The sequence below is a fragment of the Ananas comosus genome, linkage group 16 (genome assembly GCF_001540865.1).
Source record: "Ananas comosus cultivar F153 linkage group 16, ASM154086v1, whole genome shotgun sequence".
Lineage (NCBI taxonomy): Eukaryota > Viridiplantae > Streptophyta > Magnoliopsida > Poales > Bromeliaceae > Ananas > Ananas comosus.
In genome coordinates, this window is record NC_033636.1 from 5,690,050 (window position 1) to 5,703,914 (window position 13,865).

Sequence of the window (13,865 nt, forward strand, 5' to 3'; positions counted from 1 at the left end):
TGGTTGTACTGTATATTTGATCGACGCCGTGCAAATACAGGGGAGACTCTGTCCGTGTGAACAGTGGATTCCCTGTATTTGTGGCGGATCTGGCATACTCTGGGGTCAGGATTTCAAAAAAAAAAAAAAAAATTCAGACGCTTTTCCGCTATCTTTTAAACTCAAAGGGACCCCGGGGCGTGACATATTTTTAGATCCGGCAACTTCTCAAAAGAAAAGGAAAGTGCGAGGTAGAAACAAGTGTAAGAAAGTTGCAAAATTAAAAAAGGTCAAAAGTTGGAGGTAAAATTCTACAACAATCGTGCCACCGGAAAAAATCACAAGGTTTTTTCAAGACATTTGGGTAAAATTGTGCGTAATCGCAATATTTGTCCGCTTCGAGTTCATTCGTGGAAGGAAATTGAGGAAGACGATAAAAACCACATGTGGGCAGCGGTGACGGTAATATTTTATAGTATGAGTTTACTATTGCATTTCAATCATCATATGTCAAAAATATTTCTATAAAACTAGTTATAATGCGAGTTTTGGTTGATTCTATATTACAATTTTATATTTGCAGGACAAATTTCAAAATAAGCAAATAGAAGCATATCGTGATGAAACTTTAGAACATATGAATGAATTGTGGAACAAATGGCGAGGAGATTTGCATCGTAAATTTATAAAGCCTTGCAAGACCATACAAGATGCTCTAAAAAGTCTTCCTCCGGTGTTGATCGAGAGAATAGGGAGTGGCTTGTCAAAGAACATTTTTTTAGTGAAAAATTTTTGGTATGCTGTTTTTCCTTATCATAATGATGCAAGAATATGCTAATTTATTTTTTTTAACTATGCATTCTTTTTAGTGAAAAGTTTTTAGTATGTTCGTTTTTTANTACGTACATGATACCATTGCAGTTAAATAATGATCTTGAGGAAGTGGAAGATAGGGATGAAGCCTACCAACAAAGAGAATCTTTCAATCCTATAACTGATGCATGCACGATACTGAGCATGGATAACGAGATTAGTTAGAACAGGAATGATGTGGATCCAAGGATGGTTGATACATTTTCTACACAAAAAAAGGGAAAACGATGATTCTACTTTATCAAGTTTGTGTATTTCTTGCTATTATTTTTTATTACCAAGCTTGCTATATAGTGGTATATTTATTTTTCATAAAGCATAATATGTTAAATGCATTTTTCATACATTAATGTTGTAGGTGAAAGATGCAATCATCAAGGTTACAAAAAGGAAACATGGTCACTTCCAGATATGAAAAGCAACTCTTCATAGCACCAGGTGCATTGGGGAAGGGTCGTGGAAAAGGATTACGACCTTCTCTTAGATCATCATCACGAGATGCTTTAATTGGTGCTATCAACAATAGTACATCACCAAATGATACTCCAACAGAACCACCAAATGATGCCTCTCTGCCGCATGAATTCGAGTCTGTAGAAGATATCCAAAGTGCGGGACAAACTACAGAGTGTGGTAAAATTTTCTCATTTAGACATATTTATCTTATTTCAGATTTTTGTGTCTATAAAACTTTCATACAATTGTGTATTTAAGCAATTTTATATGGATTTTGAGTGATATTTTTAGATCCGGCAACTTCTCAAAAGAAAAGGAAAGTGCGAGGTAGAAACAAGTGTAAGAAAGTTGCAAAATTAAAAAATGGTCAAAAGTTGGAGGTAAAATTCTACAACAACCGTGCCACTAGAAAAAATCACAAGGTTTTTTCAAGACATTTGGATAAAATTGTGCGCTATCGCAATATTTGTCCGCTTCGAGTTCATTCGTGGAAGGAAATTGAGGAAGACGATAAAAACCACATGTGGGCAGCGGTGACGGTAATATTTTATAGTATGAGTTTAAATTTGAATTGATTGTACAAGTTTACTATTGCATTTCAATCATCATATGTCAAAAATATTTCTATAAAACTAGTTATAATGCGAGTTTTGGTTGATTCTATATTACAATTTTATATTTGCAGGACAAATTTCAAAATAAGCAAATAGAAGCATATCGTGATGAAACTTTAGAACATATGAATGAATTGTGGAACAAATGGCGAGGAGATTTGCATCGTAAATTTATAAAGCCTTGCAAGACCATACAAGATGCTCTAAAAAGTCTTCCTCCGGTGTTGATCGAGAGAATAGGGAGTGGCTTGTCAAAGAACATTTTTTTAGTGAAAAATTTTTGGTATGCTGTTTTTCCTTATCATAATGATGCAAGAATATGCTAATTTATTTTTTTTAACTATGCATTCTTTTTAGTGAAAAGTTTTTAGTATGTTCGTTTTTTATTTTTTTCATCCTCTATTTCTACTTAGATCAAGTTAAAATGCATGAAAATGTAGGCGGCAAGTAAAAGAAACTCAGAAAATAGGGCAAAGTTATCAATGCCTCATCGCACGGGTAGTAGGCCTTTTAAACAAATTATTTGGAAAAAGGTACTAGCAAGTAAATATCATACTTCTATATTCAACTATCGGCATTGGTTGAACCTAGTTTATATTTTGCATAGGGAGGAAAATATGATAAACCGCCAAGTTTGGCAACAATTTTTTATGAGACTAGAAAGAAAGGTGGACAACTAGAAGGAGAAGATACTATTAAGAAATATGTAAGTTCTTTACATTTAGTTTATTATAATTTATCTCCTTTTGTTATCTCATTTTATTTGTTTTGTTATTTACATTTTGAAGGATGAAATCCTTGTGGCGTCGCAATCAAATCCAACATTTTCCAATATAGAACTTATTGAAAAATGCTTTGGATCTCAATGTCGTAATCATGTGGTTTGTTTCGGAGGGGGTGTAAAATCAACTGATTTGAAACCTTCTTCTTCTTCGAGAGCGGAACTTCATGCTAAACTTTGTGAGACTCAAAAGGAAAATGAGTCACTTAAAAGTCGCATAGATGGAATGGAGGTTGAACTTCAAGCAATTAAGGAAATGTTACAACAACAATTCAATGCTCCTCCACCACCGTCTCGATCTGAAGAGCAGGAAATACCATCTTAGCTTTGTTAGTAGTATTCTCCAAACTATGTCTTTATTTAGTTTCAAATATTTTTATCTTACTCTATTAATATTATAATAATGTTTACTTTTTTTTTTGTAGATAGCAAAAGATGTTGAGCAGAGGGGACTTGAAGCTAACAGATCTACTAGCTAGATTTCCTATGTTTTTTTGTTTTTGCTTCGAAACTCAATGGAACATATATGACAACTTTTTTGTCTTCTTGTTTAGTTGTCATTTTCGCTTATTTTGGGGTATTTACTTTTAATTTAGTAAACTTTTGGGCAACTACATATGTGGACTTGTAGTAATTAAATTAAAAATGATGGATGATGTTCGATGAAAGTACTTTTTATGGTTGTTTTGATAAATTAGTGAATCATATTGTATATGAATGCTTTTTAAACTGAATGTGAATGTCTTCTAACTTGTATTTGTCAATGTGTTTTAATTTGGTAAATCACATGTAGAAACACAAAAAAAGTAATTCAATTGTATAATGCATATTATATATTTATTAGCGACCAAAATGTTGGTCGTTACTATTCTGTGCTATTCAAAACACTAACTTTTAGCGACGACAATCTTAGTCGTTATTGTTTACTTAGCTCACAATAATCTAATTATTGGCGACGAATGTATTGGTCGTTAAACTTACAAAGCTTACATAACTAAGCTTAATAGCGACGAATTTATTGGTCGTTAAACCCATAAACTTTCGCATAATTAAGCTTTGTAGCGATGAAAAATAGGTCGCTATTGCTACAACGCATGGTTACTAATGAATAATAATTAACGACGGTAACTTACTCCGTCGTTAAAATATATAACGACCGATTTTTTTATTCTGTCGTTAATTCTTTTAACGTGAAAGGCTATAACGACGGGTGACGACGAGATATTTTTTCGTCACTATATATTATTAACGACGTAATTTCGAATATTAACGACGATTTTTCCTTTCATTAAATATTAATTTTTCTGTAGTGCCGATTGCCGCCAGTGCGCTCCCGCCGCCGGAGCCCCCTGCCGGCGGGATATGAGCTATGCTTCCCGTTTGTGCTTGCGGCTAGGGCATCAATGCCCGCCGCCGCCACTGCTAGGCCGCCGCCGGTCGTGCCCTGGCTTCCCTTGGTTCGGTAAGCTTTATTAAGCTAGTTTGTGCACTGTTTCCTATTCAGGTTATGTTTCGGCGACCTGAGGCCACCCCGAGGCTTCCGAAGGTAAGCACGATGATCCTTGACCAGTGCTGATCATCGTGATCACCTTCGTTGGGGTCCGCGAGACCCCGGTTTGCGAGTTAGACGCGGTTTAGGTTCAGCGCGCGTAGTTCACTGATTTTGGTGTCTCTCCCGTGCTCTCCATAGTGGATGGCCATGCTCCGAATCATGAGCACGGCCTTCGGCACATCGAAACCTATTAGCGTGTGTCTTGGCCAGCCTCGAAAGCCCTCGGTTTGTGCTGTCAAGCCGTAAAGCCCCGAAAATCACATAAAATAATGTGATTTTAGGTGATTGTATGGACTTTTAGGTAATTGTACACTTAATGGTTGCTGTCGACAGTGTGTGCAGGCAGTGGGTGATCTCTGGATTGATTGTCCAAGGTTTGAGGCCTTTGCGGAAATCGAATATCGATTTCTGGTGCGTTTTTCAGCGAAATCCACCGACGAAACGTGGTTTCGGTTCAGAATTTTTTCGATGGTGCCTCACTGTAAATTAACTTATCGCTGAGCCTTATTGGCTGGTCACTTACATCGTTCCAAGGGTTCAGAGACGACGAGTGAGCGACGGTGGGTTCCGGTATCGAAATTGACATTTTCGGGAGCTCGAATCGGAACGGTTATCAAACGATAATCGTTTCAATGTGAGCCTTGTAATTGCTGTCAGGACACCTTTATTATGGTGTTGTGTGGCAGCGGGTGACCCGTGGCGCAAGTCGGTGAGTCCCGGGACATTTTGTGGGTCTCGGCGGAGTCCCGGTGTGATTTTCGAGATTTTCGGCAAGTTACAGTAATCGGTTTTGGGAAACCGATTCTCGTGGGTTTTTTTTATGGGGTTATGAGCTTAGTGTTTTATATCTGTTGTTTGGATTTTAACCTAGTGGACCCTCCGTAGGTCCGGTTGACGTTTCATAGTCGGGTGACAGGTGCGACATTCGTACAGGTGGGTACTTCGACCCAAAGTTGGTACAGTGGTGCACGCACGGTGACATTCTTTCCACCCTTTTCTTACTATTACTTTGCATGTTATGTGTTGAGCCTAGTACCCTTACTATCTCTCTTTATTGCTCTACTTGGTTAGTTTGCATATCCAGTATCATGATTTAGAAGTAGAGCGAATTTGTGATTATATGTGAGATCTGTGACCTAGTCGGTCGGTTCCTTGTTCCTGGCATCGTGACCTATTCGGTCGATTGATTGTATCTTGTATTGTGATCTATTTGGTCGGTTCGACTACTTGGTGACCTACACGGTCGGTATACCCCGAGGGGTAGGATTGTCGGCTAGTTGCCGACGGTTGGCTATTGAGCATATCAACATCGATCGCCACTATTCGTACGCATTTCACGAACACCAGCGGTCTGATCCACCGCAGGAGGGTTGTTCTTATCGGGAAAAGTGGTTGGATGTGCCAACCCATGAGCCCGGCTGCCTAGTCTGGGTTATATGCAGATAGAGTGGCAGTGGCACAGGCTTGAGGTCTGCGGACTGATATGGCAGGTTTCTGATTGGGTACTTTTGGACTTATCGTCTGGTTGATGCATGCATACAGTAGTGGTAGTGATTATGTATATAATGTTTCCTTATTTATCATTGCTACTATATTACTGTTGTTTGTTCTTTTAGTTATCCTCCTTGATTGGTGAGTACCCCTCGCCCTCGTCGGCTTGCGGTACCCACTGGGAGGGGAGACATGTGTACATGTTCTCACCCCTCACCCCATTTCAGGTGACGTTGCGGGTCCGAGTCGGGACGGTGCGTAAGGCGCATATTTAGCGGTCGATAGAGCTTCCGACTCGGTTTATTTGGTTTAATTTCTAACCTTGCTTTCCCAAGTAAATGACTTAGACATGTTATGGTTTAATTGGTTTTACTTTATTTGGACACATTTGGTTTTGTGAAAGTAATAAAGTACTTATGGTTTTCTTATGAGATTATAAAAACGGCTTTCTACCCCTCGTGGTAGTTTGTTTTTAAAGAAAAATATTTTCATGTGGAAAACGGTTTTAAAAATGTTTTAGCGTTCTTTATGACTTTTAGTATTTAAAAATGAGTTTCCAGGTAGGAAACGTTTTAAACTGATAGATGTGGATTTATGAACAACATATTGTATCCTTGTGAACGGAATGAATGTGAAAGTGGTTTATGTGATGTGGTTCTATCTTGTACTTGTGCGACGCCGTGCAAATATAGAGGAGACTCTATCCGTGTAAATAGTGAACTTCCTGTATTTGTGGCAGATATGACGTCCTCTGGGGTCAAGGCTTAAAAAAAAAAAATTGTGCACTTCCGCATCGGTTTTAAAACTTAAAAAGGACCCTGGGGCGTGACACAAAGGGGTAAATCTGACAGTCGAAAACTTATGAGTATAAAGTAGTTTATACTCGTTAGAGTATAGTAGATCGACTCTATATATATATTTATATATAATATATATTTTAATTATATATAATAATATATATTATGTATTTTAATTATATATATATAGAGTTTAGGTTATTAGGCCCACAAAACCAAACCAACAAAATCATACTCTAATTGCTCTCTCTTTTTTTCATTTGCTCACAGAGTTGCTTCTCCTAATATTTTTTTACTATTATAATATTGTATTTCATACATTCATTTTGTATGTTTAACAATTAGACATTTTTTGTATCAAATTTTAGATAATATTTTATAAAAATTAAACTATAGATTGCACAATTTTAAGAATTTCAAGCGGCTCGCTCGTTTGGGGCTCGAGCTTGCTCGATTCGAAGTTAGGCTCACTTGAGCTAAACTTAAATTAATTTTAAGCAGTGTTTGAATGTAGTACATTGAACTTTAGCAAATTGCGAAGTTCTAGTGTTAGAATGGTAATTGGAACTATTCTAGATCGTGTGAGAGGTTGTTAAGAGTATATCGGCATGTAGCTTAAGTGTTTTAAGTAGCCGGAGGAGTGATTAACCTTAAAAAAGCTGAATTCTGGTTTTTGCATTGAGTACCGATACCTCAAATCGAGTACCGGTACCCAATACAGCAGAATGCGTGGATAAGGGTCTTTTTGGTAATTTCACTCTAATGGTTATCCATTTAACCCCCCAGCTCGACTCTCCCAGCTGGTTAGACTATGTTTGTCACGCCCCCGCCTTGAATCCGTTACCCATTTGGTCCGATTCGGGCGCGGCGAACGGACCGCCGAACGAACAGCACCTCCCCTGTCCGCCCAAGGCTCAAACAACTAGATTGTGTACAACAAGTTCCCAGGAAACAACTTGAATACATACACAATCATACAATAACAACGAGAGCACAATCAGTGCTATACTGTACGAGAGCAAGCATCACAAGTAATACAACCATACAAGTGAACAAAAGAGAGATACTTAACTATTCTATTACATCCATCTCACCTTAATACATTTAATTATAACTTTGCATTCTTCCAAAACATGGGTACAATCACTCTCCAAAACCTCACCCTATACATCATCTACTCTCGAACATAAGTACAGGGTAAACTAGTGCAAAAGGGTAAGTAACCTCTACTAATGCCACTAGGGCGCTACGCCCTTGCCGCGATCCTCACCAGGGGCGCTCGTGCTCGGACCTGCAACATGGTGGAGTGAGAACTACGAATAGTTCCCAGTGGGTTCGGCCGTCGACTCCGCCGATCTCCCCACTAGGTCTAAGCAGGCACAGATAGATATGCAGATAGATAGATATATAGAATTGAAAGAAATAGTAGTAATAAGCATCTATGAACTAGGATCTATCAATGCCTCAATCCAGTGATGCATGCATGGAACTCATAGTAAGAAGGCCAGCTATCAAACTACTATGTTCAACAACGAAGTCATTTATCCGATTACCCAATCTCTCGGCGAACACAAGGCTCGCTCACAGTCTCACGTGTGTAAATCTCATAGGGGAAGTGGCTAGCTATTTACCTACCCCGAGACCGCCTGCGGACACTACACTGGTCCAAGGGCACTACACTGGCCCCCTCGCGTGCCAACCTCCGGAGTGCACTACCTGTGAGGAGCTACCTCCACAGGTGCAGACAGGCTAAGTGAGCTCGATCCAATCTCATGAACTGGGAACACCCTAACCAACTAGGGTTGGTGTCACTATAGAATCAGATGTTCTTCTGCTCAATCTCATAGTGTCTCAACTACACTAAAGTTCTCAAGTTCAATGTCAACTAGATGCTACTCGTTCCGGGTTCATTGTTAATTAGATGCCACTCGTTCTCATTACACTAGTTCATAATATACTAGGTTCTTACTCACATAGACATATTCATCACATATAGGGTTAACTACTCATAGTGTTCAACTAATGCATACTAAGTTCTCATTCATTGTATTCACAACCCGAACTATCGCTAGCATGCAAAGATATGTACAATCACATTTAACACCCTATAATGCTATATTACAATATGTAGTTGATCAACAATAGTACTCAGACATAAAGAGCAGTTCGACTGCTTTGGGATGGCACTCCCCCACCTCGTGGCGATGTCGCGACTCTTCAAATGCGATTCGTCGACGTTTCGACACCTCGTTGGCCTTCCAGGTGGGAACGAAGCTCCGAGGGTCTCCTCTGACGATAGCTTCGCACCCACTCGACGGATCGACGAACCGTCTTCGCCGACGCGTTCAGGGACCTAGCAATTAGGCTTACGACCCGTCAAATTAGATCAAAACCCTAGATTTGCTAAAATCCCAAATCGGAGCCCTAGGTCCCAACAATGGAGAAATCCGCGATGCGAGCTTCAATTTCGAGCTCGAACCTTCTCCCTAGCTTCTATAGGTTCCATTCAAACCATTTCTAAACCATAAAAACCCCAAACCCTAAATACACCATTAGAGGGTTTAGAGCTTACCTCTAGTCAAAGCTCCAAACTTGATGGAGAGAGAGAAGAAGATGTCTTCTTCTTCTTCTTAATCTTCTCCTTCTCTTTCTTCTTCTTTTCCTTCCTCTTCTTCCTCTCCTTCTTCTTCTCTTTTTTTTTCTTTCTAGAGAGAGAGAGGGAAAGAGTGTGAGAGAGGGAGAGAGCAACTGAGAGGAAGAGAGGGGTCCCCAAGCCTCTCTTATAAGCCACTTTGCAAATAAGCCCCTCAACTTTTCATCTATTAAACAGCCTTTACTGGGCTGATTTCGCAGTGAGGGATCGGTCCCAGCTCGTGGAGACCGGTCCCCGAGAGCCTCCCATTCAGGCAGAGGGGATTTCGCGTTCGGGAACCAGTCCCTGCCTGAGAGATCGGTCCCCGGAAGACCGGCCCTTGTCAGAGAGACCGGTTCCCGAGAGCATCACTTTCGGGACTTAGCCAAATTTCGGCTTATCTCGCTGGGTTAACGTTCGGGAACCGGTCCTTGGCTGCCAGAGACCGGTTGCATCAAGGATCCCCGCCAACCCAGCCTAATGGGACCGGTCCCTCCCTGCCAGGGACCGGTCCCTGAGAGCAAATCTGCTCCAGTACAAATTTTGCACTGCAGCTCTCGCGGACTCTTCCTTAATGCACTTTACGTATCTTAATCACCTCCGGACTTTTCGAAGCTTATACCCTCGACAATTAGTCGATTTTAGACGTAGTCAAATCCTCGGACTTCGAGAATTCACTTCCCTTACAATGTTTGATCTAGAGAAATAGGGTAAGCTTCATTCCCTTTCTCTCTCTAGCGTTTTGGCCATTTGAAAGGGAAATTGGTGGATTTGAGCTTGTTTTCATCCTTCTCTTGATGCTAGCTGGTTTGGAGGCTTGTGGAGCAGCTTTAGAAGTGTGGGAAGAAGTGTTTGGTAGTGGTTCTTCAATCCTAACTCAGTAGGTACTGAGTTGGAGCTTTGGAAGGTGAACTAGCTAACTATTTTGTCTAGTTTTGATGTATTGGTAGAGGTTTTGGTGGAGTTCATTGTGTTAGCTCACAGCAGGTTTGTGAAACCCCTTTGGCTGAGATTTGTGATCTTTGCAGGTTGGTTTTGGTGTGCTCCAACCTGAGTTGAAGTGAAGATTAAGTTTGGATTCTATACTAAGTAAGATTCTACCTAAGTGGGATGATTATGTGAGGTTCTTATGTGAAGACTTGGGTAAGCTCCTAACTAAATTAGTATAGTTGTTAGGGTGCTTGGAGGCTAGCGAACACCTTTGCTCGCGAGATCGACAAGGGTCGACAGCGATTTGGTGGGTTTGACCTCACCGAAAAGGGTGAATTCCCCCCATGTTCTTCCTATGGTTATGATATTAGCAATTATGCATAATTATGCTAGTACCATTATGAATAAGATGTTGGATAACTTAGATGCATTTGTATCATGAGACAATGTTAAATCTCTATAAAGTAGAGAGTTGTATGCATTGAACATATGAAACACGCACTATATAATGGTTAGCATACTTGTGTGGACAAGTTAAACTTGGCATATATTTGATAGAACTAGCATGAATTTCATATTACTAACTATGATCTAGTTGATAACTAGCACTTGATATTAGACTTAGATCCCGACCTATAGATCGGTAGAGGACATTCCATGTTTGAGACATGACGATTGAGAACCTTGTATTATGGATTATGCTTGTTTGCCATTGTGCTCATTCGCACATGCTTATAAGGGTCGCCCCACAAGCCGGCACTCCGGAGTTGGCCAATGCAATATCGTGCTCGCCCGTGCAGGATTGGGTGTCGAAGTGGATTGCCGTGGGGAGTGCATACTACCACGGGGCCATTAGGCGCGGCGCAAGCCGAACTATCTTGTGTAGGTCCTTATGAATTGAACAAAGATACTAAATTGTATTGATACAATAGTCACTACTAGATAGTGTGCATTTATGAGATGATATAACATGCTTACTTGTGTAGAGTAGTTAATTTACCTGTTGCATAAAGGCATAGTAGTTCTACTACTTAGTAGTTGCTTATTATCATTATTGTTCCTATCATATTGTAGTTGTATACGCTTTCTCTTTATACCTTATGAACCTAGTGGTGTAATTCGCTGAGGTCGGCGGCTTACCCACTGGGAACTATTGACTAATAGTTCTCACGCCCTATTTGTTGTTGTTTTATTTATAGAGCCATCTACTGCGGGAGAGGCTAGGGATCGCGGCAAGGGAGCCGCGTCTAACTAGGCATAGCTTGGAGTCCCGCTAGGTGATCACCTCGCTGTTTTGGTTGTGTTGACGAGGGTGATGTTCTACCCGTGTATAGAGACTACCACATGTATATATAGCTGTTTTGTGATCGTGTGTTCTATGAGTGTTGTTGGAGAGTTGTATTTACAGTTTTATACTCTTGCTTCCTATTGTCTTTAGTAGGTATTGTATGTGTTACACTCTTGCTTTTAGTACTTCTAGTACATTTTGTATATTCTGTGCCCTAATACCATATTAGACTCTTCTATTGATTGTTACTTTTCTAGCATAGTTTTGGTAGACGCCTTGTATACTTTAGATATATGGCAGGTCTGTACATGTACCGGGTAAGCTTCCGCTAGAACCCAGGCGTGATAGTTTGAGCCTAAATTTAGGCTCGAAATTAACTTCAAGCCAAGCTTGAGCTGGGGTAAGCTTGCTCAAGCTCGGCTCGTTTCCAACCCTATAAATAGGCAGTTAAGGCTTTTATGATCTATATAGATCTCGCAATGTTCGCCGTACAAGTAATGTCGCCATAGTTTTCAAGGCAAAGATCATCGTGGCTAGTTCTAGGTTATGGGTAGGATAATTCTACTCACAATTTTTTAACTTCTGAGAGGCATAGACAATGACATTCCCACTTTATTTTAACGTGCACCCAAGACCATTACATGTGCATCAGGTCTATGAACTCGACAGGGGGTATTGATAAGTACGAATGGCATGACGGTGAATTCATAATGTTCGCATCTCATTCTAATCGCAAGAATAGGCTCAGCTCAACCCATAGTTTAGAAACTCCAATTACCTGTGTTGCGTCAAATTTAGTTCCTTTTGTATAAATAGATAGTTAAGGTTTTTGTGCCCTATGTAGATCTCATAATGCTCATCGTACAAGTAGCGTTGTCATAGTTTCAAGGCAAAGATCATCACGACTAGTTTTAGACCATGAATGGGATAGTTTTACTCATAATTTTTAACTTCCTAGAGGCATAGGCAATGACTTTCCCACCTTCCATTAATATGCACCCAAGGCCATTAAGTGTGCGTCAAGTCCATGAACTCAGTTTGGGCATTGATAAGCTCGAATGACATAATGGTGAATTCATAGTGGTTGTACCGCGTCTTAATTCTATCCTCTGATTTAATCTTCATTTGATGATATGTTGACTAGAGGTCGATTTTCGAATACATTCGGGATTTTTGGAGTTGATGGAATAGATCATTAATTCATGATGGTGGATACCTATTCTTAGTGGTGACTTTGTTGATTTCATGGTAGTCCACGCATAACCATAGGGACTCATCTTTCTTCCCGACAAATAGCACCGAGCTTCCTATGATGACATATTTGGCTTAATGAAATCCTTCTGTAGAAGATCTTGCAGTTGAACCTTGTTAGGATTCGTCTATATTGGGACTTATTTAAAATATTCCTAATTCACATAAAGTGATACTCAAAGTTTAGAGACTGAATCGTAATCTTACTGAAACTTTCTGGTATTAAATTTCATCAAAATAAGATTTGACTCAAATTTTTTAAGCTTGTAGTGCAATTCAAAAGATGTCTTAAAATGGAAAAGTTAGAGAGTGAAAAATTTATGAATTTTGCAAACTTGACTCAGGGAACGTTTGGTTCTGGCATAAAGCGAATCAAAAAATGATTTTCAGTATAAAAAATATTTTTTCGTTTGTTTGATTTGATATAAAAATATTTTTTCATAAAAAAATATTTTTACAGATTTGGAAAAAATTGAAAATTCTGTTTTTTTTGCTGTTTTCGACAGAAAACACAAAAACTCAAGCTCAGTAAATTTTTCATTTATATTTTTTTTACTACAAAACAAAATAAATGTGAAATTTGTTTCTTCCAACCAAATAAATATTAATAAAAAATAATTTTGTTTTTACAAATTAAATACTATAAATATAAATTTTTTATCAAAAAATTTGGTATAAAAAAATTATTTCTTTTTTAGGCTCCCAATTCCATCGTAGTTGTTGATTTGAATTGAAACGGTGCTGTTTGGATACACGTGGCAATATAATTACCGTGGAGCCTAGTGTACGCGTGTGCAGGACCAGTGATCGGATCCCAACCCAAACTGTGTGTGACTGACTCACTATATATATATATATATATATATAAACTCATTCANAAATGATTTTCAGTATAAAAAATATTTTTTCGTTTGTTTGATTTGATATAAAAATATTTTTTCATAAAAAAATATTTTTACAGATTTGGAAAAAATTGAAAATTCTGTTTTTTTTGCTGTTTTCGACAGAAAACACAAAAACTCAAGCTCAGTAAATTTTTCATTTATATTTTTTTTACTACAAAACAAAATAAATGTGAAATTTGTTTCTTCCAACCAAATAAATATTAATAAAAAATAATTTTGTTTTTACAAATTAAATACTATAAATATAAATTTTTTATCAAAAAATTTGGTATAAAAAAATTATTTCTTTTTTAGGCTCCCAATTCCATCGTAGTTG

General features: G+C 38.7%; 2 long non-coding RNA genes across 2 annotated transcripts in view; both read left to right on the top strand.

The window, feature by feature from the left end:
* The window catches only part of LOC109722471, an 8,478-nt gene extending 6,999 nt beyond the window's left edge, over window positions 1-1,479 (top strand). The window contains exon 3 of the long non-coding RNA XR_002219476.1: window positions 1,211-1,479. This is a non-coding gene — a long non-coding RNA (uncharacterized LOC109722471). The remainder of the gene's footprint in view (window positions 1-1,210) is intronic.
* On the top strand, window positions 1,611-3,319 carry LOC109722470. Its single transcript, XR_002219475.1, has 6 exons — window positions 1,611-1,847; window positions 1,994-2,205; window positions 2,363-2,455; window positions 2,530-2,628; window positions 2,711-3,032; window positions 3,129-3,319. It is a non-coding gene; the product is annotated as an uncharacterized LOC109722470 (long non-coding RNA).